This window comes from Anabrus simplex, chromosome 1, assembly GCF_040414725.1.
Source record: "Anabrus simplex isolate iqAnaSimp1 chromosome 1, ASM4041472v1, whole genome shotgun sequence".
In the NCBI taxonomy this organism is placed as follows: Eukaryota; Metazoa; Arthropoda; class Insecta; order Orthoptera; family Tettigoniidae; genus Anabrus; species Anabrus simplex.
In genome coordinates this window covers 1,329,931,018-1,329,952,273 of record NC_090265.1, presented here as the reverse complement: position 1 = coordinate 1,329,952,273, position 21,256 = coordinate 1,329,931,018, and the positions used below count along the sequence as shown (strand labels likewise).

At 39.1% G+C, this 21,256-nt stretch overlaps 1 protein-coding gene across 5 annotated transcripts in view; it reads left to right on the top strand.

Annotated features, from left to right (window-relative positions):
• LOC136858309 (cytosolic carboxypeptidase-like protein 5) overlaps window positions 1-21,256 on the top strand; it is a 376,851-nt gene that overhangs the window by 241,955 nt on the left and 113,640 nt on the right. The gene's annotated exons all lie outside the window — the stretch shown is intronic.

Here is a 21,256-nt window from a genome sequence, read left to right as displayed (position 1 = left end):
AGAAGGGCAGGTTGGTCGCTTCGTCAAATCGCAGCCGATACCCATAGGGATGTGTCCACGGTGCAGCGCCTGTGGCGAAGATGGTTGGCGCAGGGACATGTGGCACGTGCGAGGGGTCCAGGCGCAGCCCGAGTGACGTCAGCACGCGAGGATCGGCGCATCCGCTGCCAAGCGGTGGCAGCCCCGCACGCCACGTCAACCGCCATTCTTCAGCATGTGCAAGACACCCTGGCTGTTTCAATATCGACCAGAACAATTTCCCGTCGATTGGTTGAAGGAGGCCTACACTCCCGGCGTCCGCTCAGAAGACTACCATTGACTCCACAGCATAGACGTGCACGCCTGGCATGGTGCCGGGCTAGAGCGACTTGGATGAGGGAATGGCAGAGCGGCGTGTTCTCCGATGAGTCACGCTTCTGTTCTGTCAGTGATAGTCACCGCAGACGAGTGTGGCGTCGGCGTGGAGAAAGGTCAAATCCGGCAGTAACTGTGGAGCGCCCTACCCCTAGACAACGCGGCATCATGGTTTGGGGCGCTATTGCGTATGATTCCACGTCACCTCTAGTGCGTGTTCAAGGCACGTTAAATGCCCACCGCTACGTGCAGCATGTGCTGCGGCCGGTGGCACTCCCGTACCTTCAGGGGCTGCCCAGTGCTCTGTTTCAGCAGGATAATGCCCGCCCACACACTGCTCGCATCTCCCAACAGGCTCTGCGAGGTGTACAGATGCTTCCGTGGCCAGCGTACTCTCCGGATCTCTCACCAATCGAACACGTGTGGGATCTCATTGGACGCCGTTTGCAAACTCTGCCCCAGCCTCGTACGGACGACCAACTGTGGCAAATGGTTGACAGAGAATGGAGAACCATCCCTCAGGACACCATCCGCACTCTTATTGACTCTGTACCTCGACCTGTTTCTGCGTGCATCGCCGCTCGCAGTGGTCCTACATCCTACTGAGTCGATGCCGTGCACATTGTGTAACCTGCATATCGGTTTGAATTAAACATCAATTATTCGTCCGTGCCGTCTCTGTTTTTTCCCCAACTTTCATCACTTTCGAACCACTCCTTCTTGGTGTTGCATTTGCTCTGTCAGTCAGTGTATCCTGTACCATGCTGTTGTCATATCAACACTGCTTTAAGGTTGTTAAACTTGGACCCTCTACCGTCAGGATATGAGAAAGTTAGAGTGTTTCCATCTGCAAAAACTTGGATCCATTTTGAACGTCAAATGGGAGGACTGTGTCACCCTTGCTGTTCTTGAGAAAGCACATGCTGTAAGCATTGAGGCTACCACCATTGGCCACTGTCTCCGCTGGAAGGGGCATGTCCGTTACATGAGTGAAACAAGGCTTCCTTGCCAACTCCTGTATGGTTAACTCTGCTCTGGCACAAGGGAGCCCCTTTGAGGCATTTCAAGGATCAGCTAAAGCATACTATGGAAAAGGCTGGAATTAACACTCAATCCAAGGAATCGCTTGCTGAGAATCGTAAACTTTGGTGTCACACTGTTTCTACATCAGTTACGGTGTTTGAAGAGGAACAACGACAATGTGAAGAGGATAAATGACAAGCACGGAAGCTCTGTCAAGTCAGCTCTGCCCTCCCTCCAGCCATTCCATATGATCTGTGTGGACGCTATGTTTCACATCAAGATCGGGATGCTAAGTCATATGAAACATATCACAAAGCATTGCGAGTGTGAAAATGTAAACTGCTGTAGAATATGTTTACTCGGATATGAGTTGCAGCCACCGCCGCTGATGAAAACTATGATGGTTGTTATGCATATGTTCACACATAGCTGAATATCTTCTGTGCTTCACTGTATTCAAGTGTTCTTTATACCGAATTTCTAAACTTCTTGCTGATTGTCCGATTTACTGTTTTTGACACATGACAGGTTAAGCAATAAACACCTGAACTATGATATTGACTCGATCAATTTTGTTTGAATTAAATAAGATCTTGTTACTACTATCATTCGTTCTATAAGTTACTTCAGTGTTATGTCTTTTAAAAATCTTAGACAATTCATATGAGTGTTTATTTCTATATGTGAGCCCTGCAAAAAAAAAAAATTTTTTTACAGGTTGCTTTATGTTGCCATGTATTGACAGGGTGGAAAATAAAAAATACTTAGTTGTGAACAAATGTCTTATGGCGATGATGGGACAGGAAAGAGCTAGGAGTGGGAAGGAAGTGGCCATGATCTTAATTAAGAATTTGCCTGGGCTGAAAATGGGAAACCATGGAAAACCATCTTCAGGGCCGCCGATAGTGGAGCTCGAACCCACTATCTCCCGAATACTGGATACCCGCCGCACATAAGCGACTGCGGTTATCGAGCTCGTTGTTTGTTTGTGTTGTGGTTTTTTTTTTTCTGATCTTTAAGTGAAGTTGTTTTAGGTCTATTCATAACTTTATTCTATTGCTATAATATTTAGAATATCCATTTTTTTTTGCAATTTCATGAATTATTTTCATTTCTTTATCAAAGTTATTTTTAAAGGGGTATTAAGTGCTCTGTTAATTAAACTATACAAAGTTGCTTTTTTATGTTGACCAGGGTGATTAGAATATTTCTAATAATGGTATTAGTTTGAGTAGGTTTTCTAAATATGTTTTATTCAAATTGATTAACATTTCTAGTTATATGTCCAAGTACTTCAGTATTTTATTCTTTTTAGATTCTAATGTGAACTTAATATTCTTATCTAATTATTTAATAAATTTTAAGTTTGATCAGGTTTTAATTAATGTTCATTGATAATAACTAATACATCGTCAACATATCATAACCACAATCCTTGTATTTTGTTAATTATTTTACTCGATTCTAAGTATTCCACATAAATGTACACCAGTATACCAGATGCTGGTGAACCCATAGCCAAGCCTTTACTTCGTTTATAAATATTATTATTAAAAGCAAAATAATTGTTATCCAATGTAAATGTTAAAATTTTAATAAATTCTATTTCTACCTTATTTAGCTCGCTTTACTGTGAAATTCTCTCTCAAAATTTCTGTTGTTCTAGAAACTGGTATATTGGAATACATATCCTTAATATCGAATCCATGAATTATTTTATCATTAGTTAATTTAACATCTCTGGTCCTGTTACAGAAGTCAGTTGTATTATTTAGTTTTAATAATCAGGAAGAAGTTTAGAAATCTATCAAGAGTTTCGTCTATATATTGCTCAGAATTTTAAAAAGAATGGTATTTTTGTATCGGTCGTGTCCACAGTAACAAGGGAATGCACTTTTTAAATTTCTGTCTGTCTGTATGTACACACATCACGAGAAAACAGCTGAAGAGTATTTAATGAAATTAGTATGTAAAGTTGGGGAATGAACCACTATAATCTAGGCTATAAATAATTTTATTCACACTGAGTGAAATGGTAATTTAAGGGAGGGCCTAAAATGTAATTCTCAAATATTTATGTTATTAGTGGTCCTGTCAATAAATACTATATGACTAAACTTATCTAGAATTAAATTTCCAATCATTTATGTATTATACTCTTTACTGTTCTGGCTATGATAACAGAGATATTCATGAATTCGGATTTTTGTTGCCAAGTCCATATCAGCGCCGAGCCACGAGAAAATGGGTTTACAGAATTAAATGGGAATCGGTATGTAAAGTCAGGGAATAAGGAACTACAGTCTACGCTACGTTATAAATAATTTCATTCGCTCTGGATGAAATGGTAGTTTAGGGGAAGGCACCTAACATTTAATTTTTTTAAATACCTATGTTACTTGTCCTACCAAAAAGTATTACAGAACAAAAGTTATAGAGAATACAATTTCCAATCATTTATTGTTTCATCGTACCGACTGTGATGAGAGTGGTGGTGGTGGTGGTGGTGGTGATTGTTTTAAGAGGAAGTTCAACTAGGCAACCATCCTCTATATAATGCTAATCAGAGAGGAGGAAAGGGTCCGACACTTCGAAAAATGAAGGTATTGGCCTAAGAAAGGCAAGGGCCACGAAGGACGTGAAAATGAAAATACTCCTCAGGCCTCCATATGTAATACTGTCGGGGTCAGAAAAGAACAAGAGTTGACCACGGGAGGCCGTATAGGATAGATAAAAGTGAGGAGCCTGGCACTTGTAAGTAGAAACAATGCCAGGACCCGGCTAAGGTCCCTGTGATCACCAACCCACACTCCTAACTTCAGAGTCCATGGGCCCCCTTTTCGTAGCCTCTTATGACAGGCAGGGGATACTGTGGGTTTTATTCTGTCGCCCTCACCCACAGGGGGGACGACTATGAAATGGGAATTAATGAATTTAGACTTTTGTTGCTTAGTCCGTATCAACACCAGCATGGAAATTTTGTTCAATCGTATTAACTGGCGATGGTTTTTGTCATGGTTGTCCTGAGGTGCAAAACACAGAGTTGAGTGGTGACAGAAGAGAGAAAGCATATCACAAAAAACAATGGTCAATGTAATGCTACTGTTGATCAATTTTATGAGCTTTCATTATTGTAGGCCTTCTCATCAGTGGGATTATGCTGTGTACCGAGTATAACAGCCTGCATGAATATTGGTGACAAGTAGCTGGAGAGTTAGATAACTTTATTCTTTAGCATGCCATTCCTCTGGTTCATACATTTTCTGATACTACTGGTGTTTGATCCGTACTCTTAGGTGCTGATTAGAATGAGCAGTGTGCACACTGAAAGGAATAATGGCAGAGGAGTGTTCACGGCTGTCTGCAGATGGGAATCGCAGCACTGGTAAGCCAATCAGAAGGGGCACAGTCTGAAGCCTGGTCATTCCAGCTCTGGAACTTTGGACTGTTAAAATGGCAGCGTAGTATACGGTTCGTTAAAAGTGAAAAAATTTGCTATTTGTCATTTGATGGAGTATTTCATATGATAGCATTGCTTTTAATTGCAACATTCCCCCTGACTACATTGTAATGACCTACGTTGATTTCATATGGGAAAACCACAATGTCATTCTTTCTGAGGATGTAAAAAGGCAGGTGGAGAGTGTATGTCTGCCATTATAATGAAAAGTTCCAACTCTATTGCGACTGGCAGTAAGCAGGTGGGCCTGCCATCATAATGGAAACTCCCCAACTTGATTGTTACTGATACCTAGGCAAGAGGGCCTGCCATTATAATGAAAATTCCCTAACCCTGTCTTCACACGAGAAAAGACGTACGGTGACTTCCCTGTCGTGTTTCTGGGATAACGTTAAGAGCTATGCAATTTAATAAAATCTTACTCACAACGTGTACACTACTTAACACACTACTTAACTTACTATATAATGTAGAATTCCATAGTGAAGCATTGGGTACATCAGCTAGTTTTGTATAAAGAACATATGAATGCAGTGAAGCACAGATTATATTCAACTATGTGCGAACATATGTATAACAGCCACCATAGTTTTACAAATGTAGAAAAGAACATGAAATTAATAAACACAGTTCAGAAAGGAAATTACATGACTATTTTGGAGAAACTGTTTATATACGTGTCACAAAAAGATAATAGTGACGTAAATTTGAATGAAATTTTGACAGAAGAAAACTTGTTTTAATTGGCGAACTCGTATGTTAAAAAAATAAAAATTAAAAAGTAATGAGTCTGTGACAATCCCTATCAAGGTTTAGAACACTCTTCCAGTAGGAGTTAAGAAGTCACAACTCTATTATATTAGTTACCACAGCTGATTTGCATTCACAGTCTCAGAAGAACAAGTAGTTTAAGATCTCAGAAGATGAAAGAATAGACATTATGTAATACTCTAGCTATATTTTAATTGTTTAAGTAATGTTATGATAATAATTGAACATCTGTTTATTTCATTTTAATAATATCATTGAAATTATGAAATACATTCGCTGAAGAAAATTATATGTTCTTAATGTTCTTGAAACATGTACAATTAATTAACATATAGATTCCACCACCACCCCTCGATAACATCAGCTCCTGACCCCTGCCTGGCAGTGTCAGTTCCAACATCAATGGAGCATGATCAGACAGCACATAGGACAGGGCCGAGAGAAAGGGGGGGTAAGTAATTTAGATTTCCCTTCACCCAATTTGTTTTTCTGTCTTCTATTTCTTGTTTTCTATTAATATCCCTATACGTATTTTTTTTTTTTTTTTTTTTCCCTAGACTTCTCCATTCAACATAAAATGAACTTGTAAATGCCATTTTAAGCAACACATCAGTGTTTCCACATTGAAATTTATTAATCAGAAGTTGTCTCTACAAGTTCAAGGTCCATTTTATAGGATATGACAGTATTTGGGAGATAGTGGGTTCGAACCCCACTGTCGACGGCCCCAAAGATAGTTTTCCATGGTATCTCATTTTCACACCAGGCAAATGCTGGGGCTGTACCGTAATTAAGGCCATGGCCGCTTCCTTCTCACTTCTGGCATTTCCCATCCCATCATCGCAATAAGACCTATCTGTGTCGGTGTGACTTAAAACATATTGTAAAGAGAAAAAAAAAAAAAGGAATATGAGAAGTCCCAAAAATAAATCGTCAACTTTTTAAACTCAACAAGAGTAAATTATCACATCGTGAATTTTAACAAGTACAGAAACAATAAGATTTTATTACAGACACTTTACTGAGTGTGTTTTAAATAATGTTTTTAACCGCTCATGATAGTCATAATTTTAAGATGTTTCCAATGTTTTTGTTAACTGTATCCCTTTCAGACCGAGTACGCACAATTGTGCGGGTTCGTATTTTAGTTATCCCTGACTGTATTTGATGTTTTTTCGGCGCTACACCGGACTGCAGTGATTGTGCAGGACATGTGGCGTGTATTTCAATTGATTTTAGTATGCGCTTGACCGCCAGGGCGAAGGAAGAAGAGTTTAAAAAGCACAGTTGATCGGCGAGATGGCAGGAAGCAGTAGTGCCGAAAGTAAGTATTTATTTACTGCGTTTATATTAATCTAGAAGCTTTACTGAATACCGGAATATATTCAATGAAGTGTGTACATTGGTTAGTGAACGTAAATTTTGAAGCTACACCATCGTACGTGATACAACGAGGTTTTGAATTTTGATACGCACGATTGTGTGGGTCCTGTTTTTCGGATGTTAGTTTTTATTTTGTAAAATACACTATTAATATGTGTATTGAGGAGCATTTTAGTCAGTTCTTGACGTACAAACAAAAATTCACACCTCCAGTTTTCTTTCAGGTCTGAAAGGGGTATTTTGCTGTTGACCACAGTAGGTCAAAACATGTAACAAACGAAGTATGGTTAAACTTATGTGTTAAATTGTGAGTGTTAGTCTATGAAGTATTGAAAGATGGACCCGAAAATTATAATTTGTAATTGATACCAGGACTTTGTAAGTCAATACAGAACCGTCATAAAGTTTCTTTGCGGTAAATGAAATGGTGTATGGCTTTTAGTGCCGGGAGTGTCCGAGGACAAGTTTGGCTCGCCATATGCAGGTCTTTTTTATTTGACGCCCGTAGGCGACCTGTGCATCGTGATGAGGATGAAATGATGATGATGATGATGATGATGATGATGATGATGATGATGATGATGATGATGATGATGAAGACGGCATGTACACCCAGCCCCCGTGCCAGCAAAATTAACCAATTATGGGTAAAATTCCCAACCCTCCCAGGAATCGAACGCGGGACCCCTGAGACCATTGGCCAGCACGCTAACCATTAAGCCAAGGAGCTGGACTTCTTTGCAGTGATGCTGATACAGTACCATTCACCACAGTGTGACATGGTACTACGGTTATGTATATTTCTCCTTACCTGTATGCTGCCTGCCTGCTAACTTCGGCATCCCTGTGCTGTTATTTCGCTCCCACACACACCTTTCCTCTGGCTTGTAGCTTGCTATGCCAATTGCCTCCTGCGTCTCTTTCTCTAGCACTGTGACATCACACTGATGTCTGCAGCTTTGTTCGTCTGTGTTCTCTCGAACTTACTAGGTGGCCTTGGCCCGCTGTATGTATTCGACCCCCTCGTGCTAATCGGGGAAGTTACAGACAAGTGGTGTGCTGGATGTTAGAGCACAGTGGACCTAGCTTGCAAGAGAGCTGATTCTCTGCTCAGTGGGCTTCACTGTATTATCGTCCACTCAAGGTTAGAGATTAAGAGATTTTTCCTTCAATGTTTCTTATTAATGTAATTTTTTTCCTTGTGTGGAGTCATTGTTGACATTTTGGGCACCATTTATGGTGCAGGCACAACTGATTTTATCCAATTGTCAGGATTCAGTTTTGGATTAAACTTTGATTACCTCATGGACCAGCTAATTGTGCACTTACATTCCTATTTAACATAGTGCATTTTTTTGGACTCTGAATTCTGCTGGAGCCTTTACCCAAATAAATCTTAGCTGTGTTGAGATTAGGAGATCCCTCTTTCCCCTCCCTACTGTTTATTTTTGAGTACGTGCTCTTGAAAATGGTGGATAAGCCCATGAACTTTGAAGGCTCACCTTGTAAGATTTTTCATCTTTTTGCGCTTATTAAGCTGTAAACTTTAATGCTAGCAGTTTGGTCAGTGTACATATTCATCTCACTTTATCCATGTAATGTTTAACCTCTAGAGTTCATTGGGTCCTTCCTGTTGAAGTTGGCCTTGTGTTTTGCTTAAAATAATTGCTAATATTATTTGAATGGAAACTGTCTTTCCTCCTATTTCTTCTTTTATGACTGCATAGGATCACTTTAGTCAGTCCATCATTTAGGTCTCTTTGTAGGGATTACAACAGAAGTCACCACAAATAAGATAAAATTGAATACAAAACTCAAGAATACAAACCTCCACTTTACCCTTACACGAAACAAACCAACAATATCCCTATTTTCAACTGAGGAAAGGGCACAAAGTTCGGAGCGTCTGTAGAAGTACTGGCAGGACCTCAAAGCCCGAACAATCCCTTCCTCCTATTTATTAACAGGGATTTCCTTCATCCTTGCCTCATTCTCATGGTACTTTAATTACTGGTCATCATTATCATCATCAGTTCCCCTTTTCCATCTGACACCAGGTGGGGGAAAATACATTTCCTCTCCACTTTGTCCTGTCTCTCCACCATTCCTCTTCCAATACTGTGTTCCAGTCCAGGTTCTGTTGTCCTATGCTGTTCTTTGCAGAGTCCATCAATTGTAATCAATTAGTCCCTCTCATCATCTCTCCCTGTCTTCTCTCTTTCCTGTATTCATCTTGGCAGTCTTTCTTCTCTTATCCTCTTGACATGTTCAAACCACCTCAATATTCTATCATTTTGTTTTTGCACATTTAGCTCTTTTCATATATCTTCATATCTCACTCTGTCCCTCCTTGTCTTCTGTACCATGCTTGTCAGGAATTTCATTTCAGCTGCCTGTATTCTACTCTCACCTTTTTGAGTCATTGTCCAGGTTTCTGCTGCATATGTCACTCACTATACGTAAGTAATATCCCATGTACGTTACATTTTTAACCTTCATTGGTACATCTTTATTCAATATTAACCTCCGTACCTGGCAGTAAAATGCACTCCCCAGTTGTATTGTCCTACTAATTTTCATATCCAGTCTTCCATTTTCTGTCAGTTCACTTCCCAAATATTTGAAGTATTCTACTATTTCCAGTTCCTGTTCTCCAATTTTGATCGCTCCTTTTCCTTCTTTACTTCCTCTGCTCATCACCATTGTCTTCTCTCTCCAGGTTGGTCTTCATTCCTCATTTTTCAATCCTATTCAGGGTACATTCAGCTGTTGTTGTACTTCGTTTTCATCTTCTCCCCATATCACATAATCATCCTTAAACATCATTACATTCTTTTCCCTCTATAATCTTCCCTTGCTGCCTTTACAGTGTTATCCATCACCATTATGAATAAAAATGACAAAACGCACCAGTTTTAGCCCATTTTCAATTCAAAACCATTCTGTTCTACCTACTGTTGTCTTCACACAGCTGTGACAGTTATCATATATTTGCGTTTATCATTGTTATTAGTTCCTTGGTTGTGGCCCTGTGTGTCAGGCTTTCCCAAATTTTTGACCTGGGAATGCTGTTGTATGCCTTTTCTAAGTCTATAGAAGTCGTTACTGTATCCTTCCCATATTGTTAGTTCTTTTCCATTATCTGTCTCATGAAAACTGATTCTACTGTTGACCTACCACTTCTGAATCCAGATTGTTCCTCTTGTAACTGACTTTCCACCTTTTTGTCTAATTCTTCTTTCCAATATCCTTTCATTATCTTGGCAACATGGGAGAGGATGATGATTTTTTGGTAGTTACTGCACATCTTCCTATCTCTTGAATATTGGTGTTATAACCTTCTTTTCCCTATCCTCAGGCACTTTTTTTTTTCTCTCTCCATACACTCTTAGTATTCTATAAGTCCATTAGAGTCCTGCTGGTCCTGCAGCATTAATCATTTCTATGGCCACTTCATCAGTTCCCACAACTGTTCCCATCTTCATCTTTTTAACTGCCCATTCCACCTCTGTCAGTTTAAGGCGTGATTTCTTCTCTGTTACTTTTTCTGTTCATACTGCCTGGATACCTTCTCCATGTGTCTGGTTTCTCACCTTCAGCAGTTTACTGAAGTATTATTTCCATCTATTCATTATCTCTTCCGGTTTATCAGTATTACTCCTTTATTCTTAAAAAATTCTGTATTTACCATTTCATACAAACAGTTTCTTACAATTCCAAATAATTTTTTCCGCTGTCCAAATTTTCCTTTACTTACTGTGTGAATGTTTTCCACCCGCTGTGGGTGGGGGGTGCACGTGAAGAATACACCCAGGGTGTCCCATGCCTGTTGTAAGAGGCAGCTAAAAGGGGCAACCAACGGATGGTGGACTTAGAACCATGAGACTACTTGTGATTAGTACCATTATGTAAGAAACACCTCGGGTCGACGTTACTTGATTAGTAGCACCCTGTGAGGAAGACCATGCATCTGTGTTACTTAGAAGCAGTACCATTATGTCAGGAACACCACAGTTTTGGGCATTGTGATTAGTACCATCGTGTGCATCCCACTGAGGCAGGGAAGTGGGTGCTCGGTTGCACAAACTAGTGTCTAGCAGGAGTAGGTGCCGAGTGCTGTGCTCGAATGTGTTGGTTCCACTGTGTTCAGAATGGGTCTGCATTACCTATGAGTAGTACCACCATGGGTCTGTGTTGCCTGGTAGTACCATAGGGTGTGATATATCGTGGGTCTACATTGCCTATGATTTGCACCACTATGTGAGTAACACCATGAGTATACATAGCCTGTGATTAGTACCACTATTTGAGGAACACCACTGATCTAGCCGGCATCCGTGATTAGTCCCACTATGTAAGTAACACCGTGGGTCTGCGTGACTTGTGAGTAGTACCCTTATGTGAGGAACACCACGGGTCTGTGTTACCAGTGTGTAGTGCAGTTATGTGTGACATACCATTGGTCTACATTACCTGTGATTAGTAACACTATGTGACACCATGAGTCTACATTACTTGTGATTATTACCACTATTGGAGGAACACCATGGTTCTGCTTTACCAGTGATTAGTACCATTACAAGGGGCTGGTGACCTGGATTTTGGACCCCTTTGGACAACATGCATGATCTCAGAAAATAAGGCATTGTGAACAGGATCTTGTAATTGTTTTGGATTCATGGTCATTTTTTCATCATTCGTTTTAGATCTAGTCAGTGGATACATTTTTTAGTTTTAATTATCGTTTCATTTTGTTGCACCTTGTACCATTAGAGGCCGATGACCTAGCTGTTAGGCCCCTTTAAATAACAATCATCATCATTATCATCATGAATGTTTCCCAAATTTTCTTTGGCTACTACTTTTTTGCAGACTCTTTTCACTTCCATATATCTGGCTCTCCTCTTTTCTGTCTTTTGTGTTTTCCATTCCTTTCAAGTATTCTTTTCATTTACTATATTTTTCACTATCAATCCACCATGTTATCTCTTTCTCTCTTACCTTTCCTGATGTTCTGACATGTTTTCTCGGTGCACCTTAGAAATGCACTCTGAAAATTATTCCAATCCTGTTCAACGTGACTAATATCTGTCCTTGGTATCAATTTTTGTAATTATTTCCTGAACCTCCTTTTCCTTCAGTCTTCAGACCCTAATTTTTCTTTCCCTTTTTTGTAATTTTGTGACCTTACCTACTTTCAACTTTGCTATCACTGCTCTATGATCAGTATTACGGCATTTGTATGTATTCATTTCTAAAGGTTCATGTTTAACATTCTGAGTTCCAAGAATTTGTTTTGCCAATTTAATATGCTACTGTATTTCTTTTCATAACTTGTGTGTTTGGGAGCTGCATTCCCTCAGGATGCCTAATTAAAGCTAGGCTAATATTCTAACAAATTAAGCTACTAATGTTGTTTAGGGGAGAGTATTCACCTTATGTTAGTTTTGTAATTGTGTTCAAATGTTCTGTGAATATGCTTGTAAGTACTCAACTTGCTCCTGATAAGTCTTTCACTATTATTTTATAATTATTGCTGCCAACTTTCCCATGATTTTACAAATTCTTCCTATATGTTTTAAGTTTGTATGGTCTGGAAGGATTTTGTATTTAATGAATATTGAACCCTCGCCCCTGTCCAGATTTTTGCCTGGCTAGACCGTCCAAAGGGTCCCCAAAATCTAAACTGTCTAACTTTATCTATATGGACAGGAAAAGGAAGGACACATTTGTAAATGAGAACTTTAAAATAGTGAGTAAAACATAATTTATTATTGTTGAGGTAGAAGAAAAATAAAACCGAAGAAAAAAATAGAATCGTGTAAGACATACACAATTTACGAATACTGGGGTTTCGCGCCCTCTCTTACTGGAATTTACACGTTTGTTATAACTTGGGGCATGTTATTTTGTGGTGATGGCTAACGCATAAGCTCTGTCATTTCCTTGGTCCACATTGCTATCATGCAAGACGTAAATAAGCTTTACATCAAAGAAAATTTTACCCCAGCATAGCACAGATTTCACAAAAAATGCATAGATGTGAGGTCAACAATAATCCCCCAAAAAGCACTGAATATACAGTACAGACTGTATTAAATTGGATAGGTCTGAACCTATGACTATAGGCATAGACAATGCCCACAGAGGAACAAAAAAAACCTCATCACAGTAAAAATACATATGAAATAAACACAGCATGCGCATCACACGAATGACATAAGATCACAACACTGGAGATCTAGGAAAGAAAGACTTTTAAATGCAGTAGCAATCCAACGTACGAGCTGGCTAAGGTCTTTTTTTAAACGCGCATGCGCACACGCACACACACATATACACACTCTCTCTCCCCCCCCGATTACTCATGATTAATGTCAATAGCTCTGCCCGTCCTTCGGTCTTATTTAAGAAGACTGTGATTCTGTAACACGCTACAAATACTGGCACACAGGCTAGTTCCTGCTCCTTCTGTTAATACCTGAAAATTCATGCAATAAAAAAAAACTTACAGAAGACAGCTTCATGCATATTTAAAGGTATAGAATGCCTCCTATCTCTTTTGTTTCCCCGTTTGACACTGACGTGGACTTGATTAATTCCGCTAGCACAGATGACCATATTAATACACAAACAAAGTACCTATAACGTGAGACAACTAAATACACGTGATACTATACAAAGAAATCGCGGTGGTGCGACATTAAAAATTGTTATTTTACAAAGCTGGGTGCGACAACTTACTATCTTATTAGAAGTGACTATTTTCATTTTGTTCATATTGAAATTCAATATATTAAATGAGGCGTCTAGTATCAAAACCGGCCAAGTCACAAAATTTACGAAAATGAGTTAAGGTTATAAATTTGAAGAAGAAGTATAGCACTATTAGGTGAAACAAGAATATGCTTTAAAATCGTCCATGTCTTCATGTTATAGAGCACTGAATTCTCGGTCGTGCAACAGAATCGGCCAAGTCATGCAGCCAGTGAATTCAAAACTGGCCAAGTCAAGGAACGAGCGACAATCTTTATGATGCAGCATTATTGTCTGGAATCTTGTGTTGTTACATTAAGCAACAATGTGATAATATCAGTAGGCAAAATCGTTCCTTGTAATGTATATTCTTTGAAGTCATAATATTTTGTTTTTTGTTCGTTTGCAACACTGATTTACGTATTCGCGGGCTTCTTACCGTCATTGGCGCCAAAGAAATCCTATTTCCGGTGTGCTCATATTTTGTCATTATTGTGTGCTGTAACGTGGATATTGTTCCGAGTGGTGAACTGAAAGATTTACTTTCATACCTTGTGAAATTGTACAAAATTGCAACAAAAACGGCCAAGTCAAAATTTAAATTAACAAAAAAGATGGGTTAATTATGAGTTAGATTTCTCAAAACAGCGGAACTTAAATATTAAACCATTAAGGATATAACTGTGAAAAAAATATTTTCTGACCATCATTGCTTTGTCTCTACAGGTTTTTCGTCCATATTGAAAAATATGCCTTGAGTGACTTGGCCGGTTTTGATATTAGACACCTCAAATGTTTAACAATTAATTTATTGAAAACCACCTATGCATGCTTTAACCTTTAATATAATGATTGTATTATAGTCTTAAAGACTTAAATAGTATTGAATAGGTGGTTTTCAATAAATTAATTGTTAAACATTTAATATTACTCACTCACTCACTCACTCACTCACTCACTCATTCACCCACTTACTTACTTACTCACTCACTCACTCACTCACTCACTCACTTACTTACTTACTTGTCGGCGCTACAGTCCTTGTAGGTCCTTGGTCTCCTTTATACCTGCCTCCATTCATCTCGGTCTTCAGCTTTTCTTCTCTAAAGTTTAACTCCTAACTTTCTAAGGTCATCCTCAACATCATCAATCCATCTTTTCCTGGGTCTTCCTCTCCTCCTCCTTCCATCAAGTTTTCCTATAAACACCTTTTTAAGGTGCAGGTTTCTGCCTTCTCTGAACATGACCGGCCCACCTAATTCTTCCCTGCTTAATTTTAGTAATAATATCTGGCTGGCCAAACAGTCCTTGCAGCTCTACATTTGTACTCATTCTCCACCCATCCTGATCTCTTACTGCACCGAATATCTTTCTCAGTATCTTCCTTTCCCACCGTAACAGCCACTGTTCTTCTCTGGAGGTCATCACCCAGCATTCTGATCCATACATAACTATTGGTCTTAGTACTGTTTTGTATATTTTAATTTTTGTATTCCTGCTGACATTCCTGGATTTAAACATATTTTGCAAGGCGTAAAATCATCGGGTTCCACTTGTTATCCTCTCCTGTATTTCCACGGAGGTTTTATTGTCCTGTTATTATAGAGCCTAGATATTTGAAAGATGTGACTCTTTGATATTCCTTCCCAGTTAATCTTACTGTGGTCCTTCCTCTTACTCCCTCTGTATCTCCCATCTTCATTGTTTTGTTTATATTCACTTCTAGTCCTAGGTCCCGTGCTTTCTCTTCTAATACTGAGTAGCTTTCTTCAAGAGTTCTTTCATTTCTTGCAATTATTGCTACATCATCAGCGTATGCTATCACTTGTACTAATCTGTTCAAAATGATTCCCCCTGGGTTGATGGGCAATTGACAGATTACTTTTTCTAATGCTAGGAGAAAAAGCAGTGTGCAAAGTACATCTCCCTGTCTTAGTCCTCTCTCCACTAAAAACTCCTCTGACAGATCTTGCTCCACTCTCACCTTGCATACTGTAGTTTTCAAGGTCATTTCTGTTAATCTAATCAAATTCCTCGGGATTCCAAATTCTTTCATAATCTTGTAAATTTTACCCCTATCTAGACTGTCATATGCCTGTTTAAAATCAATATGCAGCTGATGTAGCTGTTTGTCATATTCATAAAACTTCTCTAGCACTTGTCGTAATATAAATATCTGATCCAGAGTAGAGCGATGTTTTCTAAAACCTGCTTGGTAATCCCCTAATATTCTTACCATCCATAATTCCAATCTTAAGGCTAGTACCTTACCAAAAACCTTGTACGTTCCATCCAGTAAGGTGATCCCTCGATAATTTCCACATACTGCCTTATCTTCCTTTTTATGTATTGGGTAAATTGTACCCAATGTCCAATCCTTCGGTATTTCCTCCTTTGTCCAAACCTCATAAACAGCCTTTTCTATTCCTTTTTCCCCCATATCTCAACACCTCTGACTCCATTCCATCTTCACCTGGGGCTCTATTATTCTTTAATGCATTAATTGCGGCTTTGACCTCTTCTAAGTCTGGCTATTTTACTGATTCCTCTTCCAATTCTCTTTCTTCCCCATTAACATTTATATTTTCCTCCTCTCTATCATCATTATTTCCATTGAGTAACTCGTAAAAATACTCCTGCCATCTTCCAAGCACTTCGCTTTTATCACCCAGAAGGTTTCCATCTTTATCCTTGAAGAAAACAGCTCTTGGTTGAAATCCTCTCTTAAGGTCTTTTGTTCTTTCATAGAACTTTCGTACCTCGTTTCTATCCTTCATTTCACCCAGTTCTTCAATTCTCTTTCTTTCAAAAACTCTTTTCTTATATCTACATAACTTATCTGCTCTTCTTTGTTTCTCTCTATACTCTTCTACTGTTTGTCTTGTTCTCCTTTGAAGCATTCTGTTCCTAGCATAATTCCTCTCTTGGATTAATGTTGAACATTCCTCATAAAACCATTCTGCTCTCTTTACCAATTTCTTCTTTCCCAGGGTACTATCTGCAACTTCACTGATTGTTGTTTTCAGTATCTCCCATTTATCTTCCACTTCTCCTTTCTCCCATAATCCCCTTCTTTTTTTTTTTTTTTTCTTTTCCAAAGATTCAGTCATTTTCTTTTTGTATTTCTCTTGCAATTCCTCATTTTTTAGACCTTCAATATTGTGTTTTGCCCTTCTTCTTATTTTTTCCGTTCTTGCCAAATCTATTTTTTGTCTGTACGTGACTCTAACAGGATAGTGGTCTGTATCTACATCAGCACCTCTGCAGCTTCTAACATCCATAATATCTGATGCATGTCACTTGTCTATGATAACACTTTCTATTTGATTTCTTGTCACACCATCTGGTGAAATCCAGGTCTCCTTGTGAATTTTTTCCTAGGATGCCAAGTACTTTTAATTATCATCTGCTTTCCACTCACAAAGTCAGTCAGTTTCAATCCGTTATCATCACTTACTTCATGCAGGCTTTCTTTCCGTACTAAGTGTTTGTACACCTCTTCTCTTCCAATTTTTGCATTTAAATCTCCAAGGATAATTTTCACATCGTGTCTTTGAACTTAATTAATTTCTTCCTCCAATTTAGTATAAAATGCATCTTTCTTCTCATTTTCTGCCTCCTCAGTTGGGGCGTACACACAAAACACAGTTACGTTGAAGAATTTTGCCCTAATTCTCACAGAGCACATCCTATCATTGATTGGAGTAAAGTTAATTATGCTTTGCTTTACCGACTTATGTATGAGGAATCCTGTGCCATTACTGCCTGCTTCTTCTCCACTGTACATCAAGATATGTTGTGCAGACATCATCATTCCTTGCCCTTTCCATCTTTGTTCCTGTAGAGCTGTTATTTTCACTCCATACGTATCCATTTCATTCCTTAATTCTTTCAACTTACCAGGTCTCTTCAATGTCTTAACATTCCACGTTGCTAATATAATATCCTTTTTCCTTCTCTTTAGCCGTTTTTCTCGCCGGTTCATCACCAAGTTTTCCAGTCCTGCTTTATTCATTCTTAAGGTATCCGTAACAGGTGGTTTTTTTCACGAGGTAGGGGAGTTAACCCTACGCTCAACCCCCACCCTGGACGATCAGGGTATCACTCTTAGTCTGGATCATCACCGTAGACCTGTCCGGCTTGGGTGGCCCTACCAGGAGCAGATGTTTCTGCCGGCATAGCTCTAAGGATCATTTGACCACGCAAGCCTCCAATAAACACCCGGCAAAATATATGTTGCATTCGTCAAGGTGGTGATACCTTCGGGAGGATTTAATGTAACTTACTATCTTACATTTTAAGAAATAATGACCAGCTTTGAAACTCACCTACAATCTCATGAGGAAAACAAGCTCCTCTTCATTGGTGGTGACTTGAACAGACACAGGCGGGGAAAATAGGGATGAATATGATAGAATACATGGTGGTCAGAGCTTTTGGAGAGAGAAATGAGGATGGGAACAGAATCTTGGATTGTGCTGCGGCATTGACTTGGCAGTAGCCAACACTTTTCTAGAAAGCGTCCATCGCACCTCATTAGTTTTAGCAGCGGTGGAAGAGGTACTCAGATTGATTACCGGTTAGTACGAAGGCGTGACCTGAAGTCAGTCATTGACACTAAGGTTATTCCATCTGATAAATTGCACCCCTCCGGGCTGAGTGGCTCAGACAGTTGAGACGTTGGCCTTCTAACCCCCGCTTGGCAGGTTTGATACTGGCTCAGTCCGGTGGTATTTGAAGGTGCTCAGATATGCCAGCATCATATCAGTAGATTTACTGGCATGTAAAAGAACTACTGCAGGACTAAATTCTGGCACCTCAGCATCTCCTAAAATGGTCAAAGTAGTTACTCCGACGTAAAAGCAATAACATTATTATTTAATATTGCACCCCAATTTCATCTGTTCCTCCTCAGTTTTAGAATGTGCCTCGGATCTCTGTAGAAAAGACCTGATGTCTACGTCTGAGAAAATTAAGTGTTGGAAAATAAACCAGCATTACACCTACCTGAAAAACCTCTCTGGGTCCTTTATTTATACAACATGGACAACATGATGTCATTGAGGCCTGCACAACAATCGCCGAACACATAAAGACCTGTGCCACGACCAACATGAGTACAACAAAACCTGGATGTCATTTCATCAACAAGGAGGTTTGGTGCTGGGGCGAATGCTCCTGACAGGCTTATTCACCAAGGTCATTGATGAAGACTGCCCCTTCTAATTGGCTTACCAGTGCTACGATTCCCATCTGGAAAGGGAAAGGAGATGTCAGAGACTGCTCCAACTACTGACCAGTTCTGTGTATGGGCCAGCTTCACCCATTATGGTTGCTGAAGTAGAGGTTGCCATTAAGAAAATGAAAAATGGAAAGGCGAATAAAGCAAAGGAATTAGCCTGTAAGATCTGGCTCAGTTTGGGAGTTGATGCTGATCGTCAAAGATGACTACAGTCACTAGCAAAACAGGAAGTGGCAAAAACAAAAGAAGAACATTACAGAGACATGTTTGATAAACTCCAACACCTCAGAGGGAGCAAAATATATTTACCAACTAGCGAAAAAATCATCACCGTTCCACAGAGGATGTTGGAAATGCCATGACCATAAAGGACGAAAACCAGAAACTACTACAATGACCAACTGAGCTCCTTGACCGATGGAAGAAACATTTTGAAAAATTCTCCAGTCAAGAATTCTTCTATCCGCCTGTACCAACAGTAAATTCTGTGGATGATCCAGCTCCATCCATCACGGTTGCTGAAGTAGTAGTCGCTAAATATTGTAAGGCAATTCCCCACTGTGCATGGCATGTAGAATATTTATATTGCTATAACAGTCCTTCGAGGGGCCAGTGATCATAAACTACGTGCTCCTTGCAAGCATTCGGAGTGGAAATGCAAAGACTGTTAGTATGGTGCAGTTGCTGAATAGCATAAATGAAGTACAGTAAAAAGAAATTTAGAGTTTATTATTTTAACCATAATGGTTTGATTTATTTGGATCAGTATTGACTTCAAATTGATCTATCAGAAACAACTTAAAACTTTTAGTCCACGTGGTCAGTACTTATAAATAATAAATAGTAAAAAAAAAGAAAGTCTATACTAGTATTTGAATCCCAGAACTGGTGAAAAGCAAAGACTTTACCCCTACACTTCTTCTCCCGTTGCCTATCCGTTTCGGATGTTGGCGATCATGATGGCTATTTTTTTCTTGTTTGTGGCAGTGCGGAACAGTTCAGATGATGACATATTACACCAGTCTCTAAGATTGTCAAGCCAAGATATTAGTCTTTATTCCAGGACCTCTTTTGCTGTTCATTTTCCCCTGAAGTATTTTTTTGAGTGGGTCGTATCTATCTGTATTGTGCATGATATGTCCCAGATACTGCAGCTTTCAGCATTTCACTATCTTGATCAACTGAGAGTTGTGTTCATCCTTCTCATTACTTACCAATATAGTACCAATATAAATGGTCTGTTATTGGACATTATTTACTCATTCGGGACAAATATTTCAGGTTCACTATGGGAATCAAGATCTATATCATTCTCATTACTTCCACATTTGTTATTCTCTGGGTCCAAGATATTCTCAGGATCCACCTGTAAAGCCATGTTTCAAAGGCCTCCAGCTTCATCTCTGTGTTTTTATTTAAGGTCCATGTCTCCACACCATATAAAAGAACAAAATACATAGCAGTGCGTAAGTCTGACTTTAGTTCCTAAAGTTAGATTGTGGCTTTTAAACACATTACTCATTTTCTGGAACACACTTCTTGCTTTTCCCCTACACTAACACACCTTAAAGTGCTCCATGTTGAGTCTAACTTTTCGAGTGTGTCCCTCACTTCACATGTTTGTTTAACTATTATGGCAGTTTATCATCCATTTCATTGTATTTTTTTATGTTATTCTGATATGAGGACAGGTGCATTGTATACTGCCAGTCACATTTATTTATTTATTTATTTATTTATTTATTTATTTATTTATTTATTTATTTATTTATTTATTTATTTATTTATTTATTTATTTATTTATTTATTTATTTATTTATTTATTTATTTATTTATTTATTTTTATTTGCTTTATGTCGCACTGACACAGATAGGTCTTACAGCGATGATGGGATAGGAAAGGACTAGGACTGGGAAGGAAGTGACCGTGGCCTTAATTAAGGTACAGCCTCAGCATTTGCCTGGTGTGAAAATGGGGAACCTCGAAAAACCATCTTCAGGGCTGCCGATAGTGGGATTCGAACCCACTATCTCCCGGATGCAAGCTCACAGCTGCGCGACCCTAACCGCACGGCCAACTCGCCCGGTACAGTCGCATTTTGTCAGGAACATGTTGTTTAACAATAAGTCAGTTGCATCACAATTTGTTCATGCTGTACTACCTTACCCAAGGGTAATGATACCCAATACTGCACTTCACAGTTTTCATATGTCAATTTTTGATTGTTCAACTGTACATAATGAAGGAAATTTTGTTGCTCTATTCA